This window comes from Protopterus annectens, chromosome 5.part0 (genome assembly GCF_019279795.1).
Source record: "Protopterus annectens isolate FY-2018-M chromosome 5.part0, PAN1.0, whole genome shotgun sequence".
NCBI classification, from domain to species: Eukaryota; Metazoa; Chordata; order Ceratodontiformes; family Protopteridae; genus Protopterus; species Protopterus annectens.
This window is the reverse complement of record NC_056735.1, coordinates 595,074,699-595,095,059: the sequence shown is the minus strand read 5'-3', so window position 1 is coordinate 595,095,059 and position 20,361 is coordinate 595,074,699.

Below are 20,361 nucleotides of genomic sequence, written 5' to 3'. Positions count from 1 at the left end.
CAAGTGAAACCACATTACATGTGTGTCAAAGGGCAGGGTAGCATATGGCTAGGCTGCTCTAGGCCCTAGGGCCAATAGCATATTACCTACCTATGACACAATGCACACACACATGCACTTAGTGCAATACCTGCTATGTGAGGTGGAATGAGTGTGACAGTGACTGTGTGCAAGGTTTGTAAAGGTGTGATAGCTTAGTTTGAGGTTGTGTCTGTCATGGTAGTTTGTGTCCTAGGTGTGAGGCCAGAGAAAGATGTGTCAGTTATTGGGATGCAGACATAGTAGGATGGCATATGCTGTGACATAGTTCCTTGTGTACGACTGTGGTGTCCCATTGTAGGCTGAAGCAATACATGTATGCTCAGTAAGTGGTACTGCTGGTGAATCCAGCTCACATATGAACTGTAGTACTACCTGAAGCTGTAGGCCTAAACAGCACAGTATGGTGTATGTTCACAGTCCCTGGTAACACTGTCTTGTGTGTTTCCTGTAGTCTGCACAGATTACAAACCTCAGGCATAGGTATCTGTAAGTAGGGGCACACAGTACTAGAAGGTATACAGGTAATGCTCATCTGTGTCGGCATACATCTGTGTGTTGTATGTATGTCTGATGTGTGTGTAATTATGCCTGTACCATGCCCGCAATCACATGTGTGTTACAGGGTATGTGTGTGTACCTAGCAACATATATACTCTGTTACAGCAGTATGCCAGCTATATTAACAACCGTGCACATAGGTAGGGGTATGACATCAAAGACTAGGGTGGTTTACTGGTAATACTGTAAATGTACATTACATTCATTGCATTGGATGACATATTACTTAATGCATTAGCTTGATATATACCCCCGGGGTGAGGTTGTGCATTGTATCCCAAACAGTGTGCCGAATACTGGTGTATACTGGTTTGTTATATGGAGTGTGGCAGGCACTGTCAGCCAGTTGTGGGCTGAGTACTGATATGTGGTATTGAACGTGTGTATCCTCTGATAGACAGATAGATGCTATATATGGCAGTTAAGTGATATCTTTACTTCATAATGTTAAGTGTGCCACATGACTTGCTCACACATATCGTTTAATTGTCTTCCAGGGTTATGGCTCATCAACATAATTCGTCGTATACAGCAGCAGAAGAGCAGGAAAGTCAGAACAGCCTGGTGCAGCACTATAACCTGCTTTTTTCCAGGGCTAGCCAGCACCAGCTTGAGCGTACTGCACTGTGGCAAGACCTTGTTCGCCGGGTAAATGACGTAGGCATGCATAACCGGACATATGAGCAGGTACGCCATCACTGCAGTGATTTTATTAGACATATCCGGTGGTATGCGTCTGATAACCATAGGCAACAGCTTGCCACAGGTAGTGGGGGCGGCCATACATCCCCCCCTCACCAGAGTGGAGGAGCGCTCCTAAGCATGGTGGCTCCTGGTCTACAGAAGCATCAACATCACACATGTGTCATCATGGAGGCCGGAGCCACCCAGCGGGATGACATGGACTGTGCAGTTAATATGCCCTAGCTGTAGACTACCGTTACCTGTATTGTTAGAATATGCATATGTGAGATGTGTACTGTGTGTTTAGCAGTTGTGCTGCCTATCGTGTGCATTACTGATATTTGGAATAGTATCCGTACACCTGTGACTGTTGACTGTTGTTCCACTGTATTTTAGCACACTCATAGTAGCAATGCCACAGTTGTGGCCACTGACAAGCTGTGTCATATTCTTGTAGGTCTCTCTGGTGTGACAGCAGGGCAGACGATACATGCTGGTGAGTGTGTTAACACTTTAATATTGGTAATGACATGTGCATGTCATAGGTGAGGTGTAGGCCATGTACACGTAACACACCTACACATAATGCATGCTGTGCATGTTTGCTGTGAGACATCAATCATCTCGGTAAAGTCAGTAGCTGCCTCAATCACATGCAATGCACAGTGCAGCAGACACACTTGTGGCAACACTGTACTGCACATGGGATATGCATAATTGCTACAGCTGTACACAACAGAACACGTTTATCATACGCAGTACACGAAACATGCTACATTTGGCATTAACACACACACACGCTGTAAGGTCACACTTCAGTATCCCACATGTCATGCACACACACATGATGTACCTCAGGGGTAGAGGCCTATCATGGGGCTGTGCAACACTCTGCAACACATAACACAGTCATGTTAGGCAATGCTCCCTATTGGGCACCTCACACAGCCATGTACAAGGTGGCTGTGTAATTGTGAACATAGCCACCACACTGCAGTTCAGGTACAGCATGCTAGGCCATGGTCTTGCACACATTAGTAGCCATGAGTGACCACAAGATGCATGTTGATGATGACACAGGGTACTACACCCCATCCAGTTACAGTGACCACAGTACTACTCATAGCAGTCATTGCTTTGCACCTTAATGTTGTGTGCATGCAAACATGCACCTATACACAATATGCATAGCATGTTGTGTGTGTGCTTAAGTATGCCAGTATACACATTATGCCCAGTAGTTGCCATCCAAACAAAGTGTCACATATATGCCCTGAAATGCTAGTGGGTGTATAGGTCACTTGACACACATTGGGTATGTGTGGTGTTTAATGTTGCAGTCGTGTAGCATGCCATGCCATGTCTGGCACCGACATATCTGCAATATGTCCCACACTCACCATAACCACTGTACACTAGCCATGTCGAGCATTGGGGTTCCTTCACGTCAACATGCACCACACATCCCATGTGTGTACATAGCATGCATGTGCTACACCCATGCTGACTATTATCTGCTATGGACACAGACACTGTACTCAGACAAGGATATCTATGTGTCACACAGATAACACATGCAGCCATGGCATGTATACTTGTGAGTGATGGTGCACAGGGCATTGCAGAGCTGATAATACCTGCACAGCAATGTTGTGTCCATGTACACATTCTGCTCCAGGGTGTAGCCAGTCACTGAACAACTACACAGTTGCATCAAAGCCATGTATACTGCCATTAAATAGGGGCGTCTACACTTGCTCTGCATGGTCTTGTGCAACACATATTCTGCACGCTGACACGTATATGGTGGTGGCTGTTTACCTTGTGATACTGACACCCACCTTCACCCACTATAGAGTATGTTTTGGATTACTGGTGTGTGTGTGTGTGTGTGTGTGTGCTGTAGTGAGGAGTGTATTAGTGTTCATGTGTTCATGTGTGCACGTGTTCATGTTTGCACGTGTTCATGTGTGCATGTGTGCATGTGTATGTGTGCATGTTTGCACGTGTACATGTTTTCACGTGTTCCTGTGTGCATGTGTTCATGTGTGCACGTGTTCCTGTGTGCATGTGTTCATGTGTGCATGTGTGCATGTGTTCATGTGTGCATGTGTGCATGTGTGCATGTGTTCATGTGCAGACCATAAAGTGTGTTTCCTGTCTTCCTCTCACAGGTGCAGACTTAGGGCTGGCTACAAGCAGCAGGGAACCTGAAGCCACTGCCACAAATAGTGGTGATGATGAGACATGTAATTTGGCACAGGAAGGTTTGACAGGGTCTGTCATTGGTCCGCCAATCAACAGGACACAGTGTTCAACCCCATCTATGTGCACACTCATACTGTCAATACATCCCTCACCACCAATGGTCATAGGCGAAGGACAGCATACAGTTGGCATTGACCAGGAGAGTGTGGTATCCATGGCACTTGCATCCCCTCACAGCAGCCATAGCTGTATTCCTGGAATGGTACCACATAGGCAGAGGTCCAGGGGTTCTCGGGGGAGCACTGCTGGTCATATTGCCCCTGGCAGGCGTGCCTTCACAGGTCTTACAACATCCAGTATGTTCCGGGCTGTAATGCAGTCTCAGGCATGTATGGAATGGTACACCAGGCAGGGACTTAGGGCGCAGAGGGCACATTACACCGCTATCAATGACAGCATCCGTGACCTTGCCGGTGCCATCCTGACTTACACTGAGGTTATTGATAGACGTTGGGGGGAGACATTAGATGCCCTCCACAATATGTCTTCCATGAGCTAGGACCGTGCAGGACGGTTGTGACGTCGATGCGGATGCATGCCAGCAACAGCAACAGCTGGCAGTGGTCGCAGACGGCCCACAGTTCACAGCCACGCCCATAGTGGCAGTACCAGCCCCAGCAATGCTGGGTCTGGCCTGCCCATTGAATGTCCCAGTAGACCACGTGCACGTGGCTCTGGCCAGTCCCAGCAGGGACATGGGTCCAGTCATCATACCTCTGCCTCTGATGATAGTACCCAGTCAGGGTATGTACCTGATACTGTCCGTAGCACCCCTGCCAGGCACAGGTACTGTGTCCATGGCCGGAGACAGTGATCTGTACAGCTTAGCAGGTACGTATATGGCAGCCACATGGTGGAGCTGTGTGCATGCAGACACACACACATTAAACAAACAACTAGGGCTCACACATACACACACACATTACATCAACATTGGCCCATGCTGTACTGTTGTCCCTCACACACACACACACACACACACACACACACACACACACACACACACACACACACACAGACATGTCGATTGGATGGGTCAATGTCAGACTCTGGCAAACAACAAAATGCCCTGTGCATATGATGATACCTGTGTCACCTACTGTCATCTGTAACATTGACGGAGGAACAGGATAATGTGATGATGCACAGGGTGACACTATAGCAGTGTAGCAATATTAGCAAGCTGTCAACAGGAAAGTGTAATGACATCCTTGTAGGTATATCTGAGCAGACATTATGCATCAAAGCTCTGATCATCAATGTAGCATTGTTTACACCACTGTTAGGTCTGAGTATGTATTGTCCACCCATGTGCCACTTGGCTGAAGTGTAATGTGTTGCCAGCATGTGTTAGTGAGTGGACAGTACGTGTGTGATGTGTGCAGTACAGATTAGCAAGTGGACATCTGTGAACATGGTGGGTGTGCACTGTCTGCATGTACGTGCATAGTGGACACATGGGACATGTGGCATACCCTGTTGTACACATTGTTAACATCTCATAGTATCTTTCAATGGACAGTATGCATTCTACTACAGTTATGTACCAACATGGGTAGACATGTGTGTATGACATGGGTTGACACTATGCTGTGGGTGATACTGTCAATATCTGTGAATGATTTGCGGTCTGGTAGTATACACAACCTCAACAGCATGAATATAAGCAATCATTGGATGATGTCCTGACAAATGACACACAGTCGTAGGGAACTCAGTAACAGTTGGATCCTTCCGGTGCTACACTATAACACTGACCAGTGGTAATGACCGCCACCCATTCCTGTGACCACACCTGTTTGGCATATAGCCCCCTTAGGAACATGGAAACACACTAGGGATGTATCCATCCATATCTGGAAATGCATGCATTGGCCTACAATGCATTCTCTGGATGGGATGCATATCCTACACAAGGGTTTAATACAGACAGATACCTGTTGTCTGATACATGCTGTATAGCAGTAAGCCGACTATGGCATAGTCATCCACATACATACTATCCCATCAGTACCACACAGGTGGTAACCCTCAACATGTATGTTGGGTACCAATCTGTACATATGGCCACATGTTATGTCATGTGTCCCTTAGTATCCACATATCCAAAGGTATTGTGGAGTCCCAAGGTGTATCACATAAGACATTAGAGGCCTGAATGCATATCCACAAGGCAGTTGTACACCTTCAAAGACTGTCCATTATTGGCAGTCATTGTTGTGCATGAACATGTCTGACATATACCCCAGGCATATACCCTCACTCATACTACTCTTAGGTAACTGTCATGGGTGTGTGTGGCAGATGACCTTGGCCACAGATCACTACAGTGGATGGCCTTGTCACATACATACATATGTGACCTATGATCTGAGAAGCAGCAGCACAACCTGCAATGGAAACAAATGTATTCATGTAGTATGCAGGCTTCACACCTATGTACTGATTGAGGGGACATGTACACATATATTTTTGCACCGCAGATACCTGCTGTGTGCAATGCATTTACTGTTACAATCATAATATGTCATACCATATTAAAAGCAAAATCCACACTGCATTGACCAACAGTGACACACACAGTCAGCATTTGCAGGATTCAAACCCCTACCTAACTATGTTATGATACTAGAGAGAGATGCATTAACACGGTACGCTATTTGCTTTACTGGGTGGTTTCACTTCTCCTGCTGTATTTATAGGATGGTGACATCATCAGTCTTTCCAAAGAGGAATGTACCTCTTTCAGTGTGTTTTCCCAGTCTCCAAAAAGGGCACTCCTTTCAAAGACAATTGCACACATACACACACCCCACCCACACACAGTCAGCATTTCCAGGATTCAAATCTCTACCTAACTATGTTATGATACTAGAGATTGATGCATTAACACAGCATGCTATTTGCTTTACTGGGTGGTTTCACTTCTCCTGCTGTATTTATAGGATGGTGACATCATCAGTCTTTCCAAAGAGGAATGTACCTCTTTCAGTGTGTTTTCCCAGTCTCCAAAAAGTGCACTCCTTTCAAAGATAATTGCACACATACACCCCACTCACACACAGTCAGCATTTGCAGGATTCAAACCCCTACCCTAACTATGTTACGATACTAGAGAGAGATGCATTAACACTGCACGCTATTTGCTTTACTGGGTGGTTTTACTTCTCCTGTTGTATTTATAGGATGGTGACATCATCAGTCTTTCCCAAGAGGAATGTACCGCTTTCAGTGTATTTTCCCAGTCTCCAATAAGGGCACTCCTTTTAAAGACAATTGCACACATACACACACCCCACTCACACACAGTCAGCATTTTCAGGATTCAAACCCCTACCTAACTATGTTATGATACTAGAGAGAGATGCATTAACACAGCACACTATTTGCTTTACTGGGTGGTTTCACTTCTCCTGCTGTGTTTATAGGATGGTAACATCATCAGACTGGACATGGTAATGTGTGTACAGTTTGTTTTATGTCATTCCAGGAATGGTCCATGTGGGTCGTCGGGTGTCAACAGCTTGAACAGGAACTCATAATCCTTACTTTGTGTGATCTATCCGTGGACACATTGACATTCCTTCATATGTCAACACATATTTATGCACAGCTTGTTGGTTTTGTGGGTACTACATGTGTCTGGGATGTTGATAACGGGCTATTCAATGTCTATGTGAGACATGTGTAGCTGTGTTCAGTGATGTATGTCCTGGGTGGCTGCCTTGCAAACAGTCTAGCATGTTTGGGAACCATGATCCGCACATGAACATACCACAGTTAGTGGGGCTGTGTGTATATCAGCTTCCAATAGCTCTGTTTATGACTTCAACCATGATGGACTACATAGCCTTGCAGATCAGACTTCATAGGCGTACTGAACTGTACTTACCATGGTGTGTTGTGCACCAACACTTGTGTGGAGTGCCATATGTTGCTGTAACACATTCAACGGTTCCACATCCTGTGTAGGGGGGAGGCTCAGCTGACTGTTCAGGTGCAGGATCTGTTTGTTCTGTAGTTTATGCATGACACATATTGTGAATCAATGTATTCCACTTGCTGCCATGCTTTTGGCATTGGGGGTAGCTGTTCATCCATTCTACATGTGATATCTCCTGGTATGTTGATATGGACTATCATCAGTGGGAGGTGGGTCTGTATATATGAGCCTGTCTGTCAGGATGTCGGCATTGTCAGTCAGGTACAGTTGGCCCTGACTCAGGACATATATGGATGTACATTGCTATATATGACATAGCTGTCGGAGGTGTCATGATTCAGTCTGGACTCCTTCTCAGCTACTCTTTACAGAACACCAATGAACCTGAGCACTAATCCCTGTTATACTCTTTTACACACTTGACACCCTGCTGATCCTTTGTGATCTGGCTACAGTGTATGTCATCATAATATCCTGGCATGTCCAGGGGTCGGTTTTGTGTGTACTCTCCAGTCCAGCTGGTGAATATTGTGATGCTGACACAATGTCACATCTGCCTCATGTACACAGACAACCCTCTCCTCCTCCAGACAAACTCAGCTATATGTGTGAGATGCACCTATAGAGACATACAGGGTGCTGAACTCTCTCGACCCATGACTGGCACAGTCTATCAGGTGGTGAAGGTAACCACACACAACACATATCAGTCTCACATATCCTCTGGCGACAGCACTCAAACCACATTATCACACATAGACATACTCGGATGCTGTGAATTAACTCTGCCTAAGCAGCAGAGACCTCCACAGCAGGCACACACACAACTGCTACCCCACTACAATACCCACATATCACATAGTTCACAATGTCAATGTGCCACACATTCACTGCCCTCCAGGCTAGACAACTCACCTAGTACACTTGTAATAGTCTACACTTATTGTCAGACACACTGACGTACCACTCACCAGCCCAAACATGGGAATAGTCACTTTGGGCTGTCTGTCGGGTGCCAGGATCTGCCACATAACACATGCAGTCAGGTCACTCCAAAACAAGTACAGGACTGGCACCATCATTGTCCATGCTGGTGCATAAAACATCAGACGTTACTCCCTGGACCACATGACATGGTACATGGAGGAACACTCTGATCATGTAGCCCAGGCTAGTATTACCCTGACCTTGTCTAGCATCTTACACCCACCAATTATGATGTCAAAGTATACAGACAAACATATCATGTTTAACAGTTGGCTAACAAATTGGTGTCATTCATAGGGGATGCAGTGTCTGTCAGCCTGTGGTGACATGCTCAACATGCCACGTAGCTTCAGTATGGACAGCTTGCACCTGTCACACTTGGACCTTCGAATGCTGGCTAAGGCTCTTGCTACCACCATAGTGCATTTGTTGAGCAGGGCTCAATAGACAAACCCACCTCCATAGACATTACAGGTTATATGACACTAAGGGTAATGCTGCTCAACACCAGATGTGTTACCCTCCTATTGCGGCCACTCAGGACTCTCCTCAGTATGGAGGATAGCGATATCTTTACACTAACAGATGCCTAGTTCAGGCTCACATATGCACACCTGCACTACCAGGTTATGTTTCATACCATGCTTTCTGGACGCAGGACTTGGAACGGACAACACAACTAGGGGGAGTATCCATATACATCACAGATACACACACCTCCGGGTTAGTAGCACTGCACAAAGCATCACAGACCATACATATACAACTACCATTGTGCAGAACTGCCTTTCAGTTTGTTGCCAGCTACTGACCACCCTCCCATACTCAGGAACCACACTCGGCATTCCTTGAAACAGTGGGGAATATGGAGGTCTCCACAAACAACATTATATTGGGTGACTTCAAATACACTAATATTGACTGGGGATACTACTCAAGCCCCAACACCCTCACCCTACAGTCACTACAATTTGTTAATTCATATGCTATGGCACAACCAGTCACCACAGCCACAAGGGGGAATACATATTGGACCTGATTATCACCAACATGGGGACTCTATGTTCCACACCAGCGATATACCCCTCATTGGTAAGGTCAGAACATACATATATCTCACTGGACATACATATACCCTCCACACACCCATCCTGGGTATTCTTGGTGAACTTCTCATGAGCCAACATCTCACTTCACCAAAGCAAGGTGGTATCCTTCAGAGACCCTGAGACAGTGGCAAATAAGGCTCCGACTGCTGAATCCTTTACATACACATTCTATGGACACCTATTGGACTTCATGGATTGTGCTATCCCAAATAACAACATGACTCACTCCTCTAATGGCAGGGGACCTATCTGGTAGACCCCAGCCATTACTAAGATGTTCAATGTCAGGAGGAAGCTACTACATGATAGAGCACAATCCCAGACAGAGAAAGCATCTGTGATCTGTACTAGCAGACAGCTACAATCACTCATGAACTTATCTAAGGGCTGCTTCTCACAGACAATTGCACCAGACACATAGGACTGTAACAAGGCCTTCTTCAGTTATGTCAGGAACCTGGGTGGACACTCACTGATATGCTGTGTGTTACTGCATACTGACTAAACTTACCCTGAACCCACTGGCATTGCCAACATCCTGGCAAACATGTTCAGTGCAGATGTCTTCCCCCCATCCCCCCTAGGGAGCAACTATCCATCCCAACAGAGTGTAACCTCCCTGACATCACACAGTAACAAGTGAGTGCTGCCCTCCCCAAAGCATACATCACAGCATCAATGGGACCAGATGGTATGCCAGCATGCATCTTACATGAGCTTCATGACAGACGTAACCCTCACATTACATCACTGTGCAATATCGGAGTTACTACAGGATATGTACCCACGGAATGGCGTACAGCGACAGTGGTCCCATTACACAGAGTTGATGCCACAACAGACCACAGACAATATTGCCCTATAAGCCTAACTAGCCTGTTTTGCAACACTATGGAGCATATTGTCATGGGTCTCTTACACATACATATCGGGAACCTACAGATACTGTGTCCTACACATTTCAGTGTTGTTGTGGGCAGATCTTGCCTCTTGAACATGTTTGTATTCTTTACACAGTTAACAGGTCCATCGACATAGGGACAGTTGTGCACACAGCCTACCTGAACCTTGCAAACCCCTTCCACACAATAACCCACTGGGCCATTATGCATAGGCTCACCAGCGTCGATATGGACACATATCTCACATGGTGGATTGCTACCTGGATCAGGGTTAGCACCCACATGGTCAGAATTGCAGGTGCCATTTCTGACTATACACCAGTTACACGTGGCATTCCATATGGCTCAGTCCTGGGACATCTCTTGTTCAGTATATATTTGTCTGACATACAGGCTACCACATGGAGAATATGGCTGACCTTGTTCGCACTTGACTGCAAACTCGGTGCCATAATTAACTCTCCAGCTGCCACATACATACTCAAACAGGGTTTCACAGAGATGGATGACTGGTGCCTGAGCCATGGCCTACAGCTAAATGCCATTGGTTGCATAGTCATCCCCTTTCAGAATAGCAACATGACCACACATTACCACATTGGTAGTACTCCATTACATACAGTGGGAGTTGTTAGGTGATTGGGGACATGACTTTTTTGTACTGTCGCCTTTGACATTCACGTTGCCAAAGTGGTTGGACAGACCTTCTATATAAGCCACCTTATACCATATGGTTTCACATGTAGATCGAGTGAGATCATTGTGCCCCTATACTCATCACAACCATGCTTGGTTACAATGCCACGTTTGGGGTGTACCTTACCCAACACCTGCAGCAACTGTACTGGCCACAGAAGTTCCTCACCAGGCAGATGTAGGGACTCACACGGATGACCTGCTCAGTTCAGATGCAGTAACGCCAGCTATACTCGGTCACTTACCACCTACTAGGATATGATGTGTGCCTGTTGTTTACGGAAATACCCAACCCAGAATTACTGGACATGCTCCACCTCAGGATATCTGACTCCCTTGGAGCTACACACTCCAGGGACATATACCTCAGCACAGATGTTAATTGGACATACTGGAGGGACAGATTCTTATCCCACGGCCTCCACTCACTCCGGATTGTGATCACAGTTTCACATAGGCAGAGCCACCCACTGACCACCTACAGGGGACATCTTGATGGCTGTATGGGTGATCGTATGTTTACCCATGGGATATTTTGTGTGTCCCTGTTAGACAGAGGCACACTAGCCTAGACGTACATGGGCTATCTTGTGTGACCTACTATTCACTGGCACAGTGTAGTAATCTGACAGGGTTGCAAAAGCCAAACACACTCTGGCTAGGCTTGTACATGCCCTAGGGCAGATAGCCTAGTATCGACCTCTGAACCTATACTTATGTTCGGAATGCACAATAGTTATTGCTGATACTGTTTGCAGGTCTTTATCGACTTTGCTTTCCCAGTTTCTATGAACAACTTAGGTATCTGCTGAACATATTTGATTATGACAAGGTTCCACTATATTATATATGTGTCTGTTGTCATGTAACTGTGTGCACAGGGTGGATTGCTGGATAGTGAGAGGTTCCTGGGTTTACGCATGCAACTGCCTGATATGTGTGGCCCACTGCTGTACTCAGACATAGCCTAAGTGTGTGAGCATGCCCAGTTCAGGCTTTCCATGTTTTGTTGCCTGACATTTGTCTCATATATTCAAGTATGTGAGCATGCCCAGTGTGACCTTTCAGTATGTTGCGAACTGAGGTCCACTACATTTGTGGATGTGTGTGAACATGCCCAATATTAACATTTATACTGTGTGTGTGTGTGTTGGAAGTTAAGTTCTGTTCTTACTGCAGGACTAACCTTTGTGTCATACCTCAACAGGGATTATGCTGTGCCTGCAGGTTTTCCATGATATACTTTGCATAGACCTATCAACATTCCTTCATACTGGCTGACCACTGCAATACTGTCATGGTTTAGTGGTTTAGTACTTTAACTATAGTGCACAGTATCCTGGGTTCGAGGCCCATCACTGCTTTATATTTTCATACTGAGCAGACCAAACTGCTTAAGGGCCAGTTAAGCAAATATGAGCATGTTGGCTTTTGTTCAGCTATGTCCTACTTAGACCAGGCTTGTCCAACATTGCTGAATATTCACCAACTTTGCTGGACGTTGCCCAATATTACTCAACATTGACCACAGTTGCACTAGTTGGTGTGTGCGATTCTGTTTGCAGAAACTACATTGTGGTAAATGCTGTTTAGCACTGCTTTACATTGCTTAACACATGGCAATCATGCCTCAGGTGGTGCTGCAGGGCTGCCTATGTCGGATGCACATACTACACTCCCTGTACATGTTTGAAAGCAGGTTGTGTCAACTTAGGCATCCCTTTTACTATATGTGCGAGTCAGAGAGAGGTATCATTTCCAGAGTTCCTACTGAGCCAGTGTATGAGCTATGCATTGCCTCTTTGCCAAGGCCAAAGCATACTGGGCACGCCTCCTTCTGCCTACTGGGGCAGGCTCAGGTTGTTTCTCCTCCGAGTCACCCTGTGCCTGTGCAGGCTTTGGCAGTGGTGGGGGGCTGTTTGGCCCTGCCCCATGCTGGTCCTGCTGCAGCTGTTTTTGCAGGATCATGTTATGTAGCATAGCACATACCATGACAATTTTGGTACATGTTGTTGGTGAGTACTGCAAGGCTCCACCAGATGTGTCCAGGCACCGGAACCGTGACTTGAGCAGCCCAAACACACGCTCAATTACATTTCATGTTTGTGCGTGTGCCTCATTATGGCGTTCCTGTTCATGTGTGTGTGCGTTTCTGATGGGTGTCATCAGCCATGGCTCCAGTGCATAGCCAGCATCTCCCACTAGGTGACAATGCGGGATGTCCTCATTGGCAAATGTCTGGTACAGCTGCGTCAGATGCCAGATATGGGAATCATGGTAGCTTCCAGGGCAGCCAGCACACACATTCAGTATTATGCCATGGGCATCACACACAACCTGGCAGTTGATGGAGGGGAAGCCCTTGCGGTTGAAGTAGACCCGACCCCGCTCACCGGCTGGTGCTTTGATGCATATGTGCGTGTAGTCTATTGCACCCACTACCTCATGGTATTCCGCTACTTGCTGGAAGAGACACATATTGTTGGCCAATACCTCACGGGAATTGGGGAAATATACATGATCACCGACATGTGCTGACATGGCATCCAGGAACTGGTGCAGTACCCTGGATGCTGATGCCTGTGATATCCCCATCATATCACCAGTTTGTCTCTGGACGGTACCTGTTGCTAATATTCTTAGGCCAACACATACCTTGGTTTCCACTGGGATTGGTACCCCTCTGTTGGTTCTGTGTGAGAGGCGTGGCCTGCACAGCTCAACAATTTGCTGCAGGAGGTCTCTGTCCACTCTATAGCACTCCACTATCTCCTGCTCATGTAGCCCCTGGTAGGTTACCCTGGGCCTGTACACTCTTCTCCGTCTCCTCACTGTGGGTTGTCCAGCAGCATTTCCATTGTCACCACCCTCAGCATGTTGCATATGTCACCTTATAACAGCAATGGCAGCCCCTAACATTTCTTTGTCTCAGTAAAGCTTTTTCAGTTTTCACTTCTATTAGCTTACTGCAGTGTCTCTTGTGAGAAACATTATGGACTGTTGTTTGCAGAGTTTTAAGTGCTAGGCTGGGCTGGGCTAGTATACTGCCTGTGTAATTGCCTGATTCTGATTGTTTTCACCTGCTAGCTCTGCTAGTACTCCCTGGTAGCTTCTTACTATTTGTTGTGCTTCCTATTTCCTTTCAGTTTCCTCAGGGAGGCAGCGCCACGCACACAAGCGCAAACACGCTCACAGCAGCTCACATGCGCGCACACAAGCTTACACGGACTACAACTTGCTTATTCGGATTAAAACATGCGCACACCATTGTTAACACACTTACAACACTTTAAACTGCCTTTTACATGCTTACTCCGGCTTAAAAGCACACACTCAAGCTTACACGCGTGCACACTGTCTTACTCGGGTTTACAGGCATGCACATGCGTGCATACCCGCTCAGCAAGAAACTTTGGTGTTATTCATGGCATACATCTTCCATTTCTTGACTTTACCTAGCCTACCTGTTGACACACCTCTTTCAATGATGTGTAAATGACAGCTGACACATGCCACTCTGCTCCAATGAGCTTCCCTTCTTTCATACATACCCCACTCATGATGTTACCTATCTTCTACTCTGTTACTCCCCTTGTCCTACTCCTACACTCCACTGACTGTGCTCATTTGCTATGTAAACCTGCAATTCACTATACTAACCCTACTTTGCATAGGATTGCCTACTAATGCTTGGTTACATCTCTTAGACTGTGCTTCCCCCTTAGCAACCTCTACTTGGTGGACATGTTGTCTTCAGCCTGCCATTCCCTTGCATTGTAAATTAACAATTTACATGAAATCCACATTTGTGGGTTTTAATTTTTATTTTTCTGTTTTTTAGAGTGCAGCCCATTTGCGTGGCACTGTGCTACGCTTAAACATCGGAAATTGGAGAGAGAAAAAAAATATTTTTTTTTTCTTATTGCATTGGGAAACATTGCCATTGGCTGTATATTTGGCCATTGGCATGCTTCCTGCACTGGATGTAACCTTTATTTGGAGCTGTCATGGCTCCGTTTTGCTATTTGCAGAATGGTACTCAGTTGTCAACTGAGTACATTTCTGCAGATAACACTGCTCTTACTCGGACAGGTTTGGGTTTCCTGAATCACAAATCTACCTCATTTGCATGCCTTTCACCTGCAGTTGAGGTAATTTGCATAACCCGGCCCTGTCCGTGTAAGAGCCATTTTAGGAGCTCTCTTGCATGCCCCTGCAGGCTGTTCCTGGATCGCTCGTCGGACATGATGGCTGCATAGAGTCTTACTCTGCTCTTAGACTCCATGCAAGCCATCATGAATCCAGCCCAGTATGTTTTAGATTTGCTCATGCTTTGTTTAAAACACAATATTTTTGAGTTTAATGGTAATTTGTGCAGACAGTTGCAGGGCACAGCCATGGGGGCAGCATTTGCCCCCATCTGTGCTAACATATACATGGGCCTCTTTGAGAGTGTGCCAATATATGGGAATGGATTTTATGTAACATACGTAGTGAAATATTTTTGCTTCATAGATTATTTGATTTTTATTTGTAAGGGGTAAAGTGGAAAAGCTTGTAGCAAGCCTGCATGAAAATAGATTTGGGATTAGCTTTGATGGCTTGTAAGCTTGAAAGAAAGTTAATTATTTGGATATTACTGTAGAAGGGACATCTCAAGGAAGTTTAAGGACAAGGATACATAGGAAATTCAAACAATCGGATCATATTTTGCATGGACAAAGCTGCCATCCACCACACATAATAAAATCTATACCATATGGTGAGATTTTAAGAGTTAAATGACTATGTAATAGTAAGGAGGAATTTAAACAAGAAGTGAATAAAAACTTTAACAAGTTTTGTGAAAGGGTGTATGATGAAAAAGTTGTGAGAGAAGGAATGGTTAAGATGAATAAGAGCAACAGTAAAGGTATTAATAAAAATAGGGGGGTAGTGTAATTAGGTATTCATATAACAAGGAACATGAACAGGAATATATATATGTTGTCTCTCCATATACTCTTTTCACTGAAAACTTGACAAATTTGGTTAAATACAATGGGGGCTAAATACCCCACCCATTCCTGTGACCACACCTGTTTGGCATATAGCCCCTTAGGTACAGGGAAAACACACTAGGGATGTATCCATCCATATCTGGAAATGCATGCATTGGCCTACAATGCATTCTCTGGATGGGATGCATATCCTACACAAGGGTTTAATACAGACAGATACCTGTTGTCTGATACATGCTGTATAGCAGTAAGCCGACTATGGCATAGTCATCCACATACATACTATCCCATCAGTACCACACAGGTGGTAGCCCTCAACATGTATGTTGGGTACCAGTCTGTACATATGGCCACATGTTATGTCATGTGTCCCTTAGTATCCACATATCCAAAGGTATTGTGGAGTCCCAAGGTGTATCACATAAGACATTAGAGGCCTGAATGCATATCCACAAGGCAGTTGTACACCTTCAAAGACTGTCCATTATTGGCAGTCATTGTTGTGCATGAACATGTCTGACATATACCCCAGGCATATACCCTCACTCATACTACTCTTAGGTAACTGTCATGGGTGTGTGTGGCACAGATGACCTTGGCCACAGATCACTACAGTGGATGGCCTTGTCACATACATACATATGTGACCTATGATCTGAGAAGCAGCAGCACAACCTGCAATGGAAACAAATGTATTCATGTAGTATGCAGGCTTCACACCTATGTACTGATTGAGGGGACATGTACACATATATTTTTGCACCGCAGATACCTGATGTGTGCAATGCACTTAGTTGCAATCATAATATGTCATACCATAGTAAAAGCAAAATCCACACTGCATTGACCAACAGTGACACACACACAGTCAGCATTTCCACGATTCAAACCCCTACCTAACTATGTTATGATACTAGAGAGAGATGCATTAACACGGCACGCTATTTGCTTTACTGGGTGGTTTCACTTCTCCTGCTGTATTTATAGGATGGTGACATCATCAGTCTTTCCAAAGAGGAATGTACCTCTTTCAGTGTGTTTTCCCAGTCTCCAAAAAGGCCACTCCTTTCAAAGACAATTGCACACATACACACACCCCACCCACACACAGTCAGCATTTCCAGGATTCAAATCTCTACCTAACTATGTTATGATACTAGAGATTTATGCATTAACACAGCATGCTATTTGCTTTACTGGGTGGTTTCACTTCTCCTGCTGTATTTATAGGATGGTGACATCATCAGTCTTTCCAAAGAGGAATGTACCTCTTTCAGTGTGTTTTCCCAGTCTCCAAAAAGTGCACTCCTTTCAAAGATAATTGCACACATACACCCCACTCACACACAGTCAGCATTTGCAGGATTCAAACCCCTACCCTAACTATGTTACGATACTAGAGAGAGATGCATTAACACTGCACGCTATTTGCTTTACTGGGTGGTTTTACTTCTCCTGTTGTATTTATAGGATGGTGACATCATCAGTCTTTCCCAAGAGGAATGTACCGCTTTCAGTGTATTTTCCCAGTCTCCAAAAAAGGGCACTCCTTTCAAAGAGAATTGCATACATACACACACCCCACTCACACACAGTCAGCATTTGCAGGATTCAAACCCCTACCTAACTATGTTATTATACTAGAGAGAGATGCATTAACACAGCACACTATTTGCTTTATAGGCTTGTTTCCCCTTCTCCTGCTGTATTTATAGCATGGTAGCATCATCAGACTGGACATGGTAATGTGTGTATACTTTGTTTTATGCCATTCCAGGAATGGTCCATGTGGGTCAGCAGGTGTAAAGAGCTTGAACAGGAACTCATAATCCTTACCTTGTGTGATCTATCTGTGGACACATTGACATTCCTTCATATGTCAACACATATTTATGCACAGCTTGTTGGTTTTGTGGGTACTACATGTGTCTGGGATGTTGATAAAGGGCTATTCAAAGTCTATGTGAGACATGTGTAGCTGTGTTCAGTGATGTATGTCCTGGGTGGCTGCCTTGCAAACAGTCTAGCATGTTTGGGAACCATGATCCGAAATGAACATACCACAGTTAGTGGGTGTGTGTATTCAGCTCCCAATAGCTCTGTTTATGACTTCAACCATGATGGACTCCATGACCTTGCAGATCAGACTTCATAGGCGTACTGGACTGTACTTCCCATGGTGTGTTGTGCACCAACACTTGTGTGGAGTGCCATATGTTGCTGTAACACATTCAACGGTTCCACATCCTGTGTAGGGGAGGAGGCTCAGCTGACTGTTCAGGTGCAGGATCTGTTTGTTCTGTAGTTTATGCATGACACATATTGGGAATCAATGTATTCCACTTGCTGCCATGCTTTTGGCATTGGGGTAGCTGTTCTTCCATTCTACATGTGATATCTCCTGGTATGATGATATGGACTATCATCAGTGGGAGGTGGGTATGTATATATAGGCCTGTCTGTCAGGATGTCGGCATTGTCAGTCAGGTACAGTTGGCCCTGACTCAGGACATATATGGTGTACATTGCTATTTATGACATAGCTGGGAGGTGTCATGATTCAGTCTGGACTCCTTCTCAGCTACTCTTTACAAAACACCAATGAACCTGAGCACTAATCCCTGTTATACTCTTTACACACTTAACACCCTACTGATCCTTTGTGATCAGGCTACAGAGTATGTCATCATAATATCCTGGCATGTCCAGGGGTCGGTTTTGTGATCTCCAGTCCAGCTGGTGAATATTGTGATGTTGACACAATGTCACATCTGCCTCATGTACACAAACAACCCTCTCCTCCTCCAGACAAACTCAGATATATGTGTGAGATGCACCTATAGAGACATGCAGGGTGCTGAACTCTCTGACCCATGACTGGCACAGTCAATCAGGTGGTGAAGGTAACCACACACACCACATATCAGTCTCACATATCCTCTGGCGACAGCACTCAAACCACATTATCACACATAGACATACTCGGATGCTGTAATGTAACTCTGCCTAAGCAGCAGAGACCTCCACAGCAGGCACACACACAACTGCTACCCCACTACAATACCCACATATCACATAGTTCACAATGTCAGTGTGCCACACAGTCACTGCCCTCCAGGCTAAACAACACACCTAATACACTTGTAATAGGCACACTTATTGTCAGACACACTGACGTACCACTCACCAGCCCAAACAAGGTAATAGTCACTTTGGGCTGTCTGTCGGGTGCCAGGATCTGCCACATAACACATGCAGTCAGGTCACTCCAAACAAGTACAGGACTGGCACCATCATTGTCCATGCTGGTGCATAAAACCTCAGACGTTACTCCCTGGACCACATGACATGATACATGGAGGAACACTCTGATCATGTAGCCCAGGCCAGTATGACCCTGAACTTGTCTAGCATCTTACACCCACCAATTATGATGTCACAGTATACAGACAAACATATCATGTTTAACAGTTGGCTAACAAATTGGTGTCATTCATAGGGGATACAGTGTCTGTCAGCCTGTGGTGACATGCTCAGCATGCCACGTAGCTTCAGTATGGACAGCTTGCACCTGTCACCCATGGACTTTCGAATGCTGGCTAAGGCTCTTGATACCACCATAGTGCTTTGTTAGCAGGGCTCAAAGACAAACCCACCTCCATAGACATTACAGGTTAAATGACACTAAGGGTAATGCTGCTCAACACCAGATGTGTTACCTCTCATATTGCCACTCAGGACTCTCCTCAGTATGGAGGATAGCGATATCTGTGCACTAACAGATGCCTAGTTCAGGCTACATATGCACACCAGCACTACCAGGTTATGTTTCATACCATGCTTTCTGACACAGACTTGGAACAGACAACACAACTAGATACCCCTCACAATAAACCCCCGGGTTTTACAGCCAAACACCAACCAACAATTCAAATAATTTGAAAGCCTTTTATTTGTTGCCCACACCCCCCCCCAAAGGAAACATGGCTTCCTAAAAATGGGGGTTAAGGTCCCACAAAACCTTTAAATTGGGGGATTTAAAAACAATATTACGGGGACTACTAACCCCAAACCCCACCCACTTAAAATTTGTTAATTCTATGCACACAAACCCCCCAAAAAAACCCAAAGGGAAAAAATTATTTTTGGAAACCTGATCACAAAACCAACAT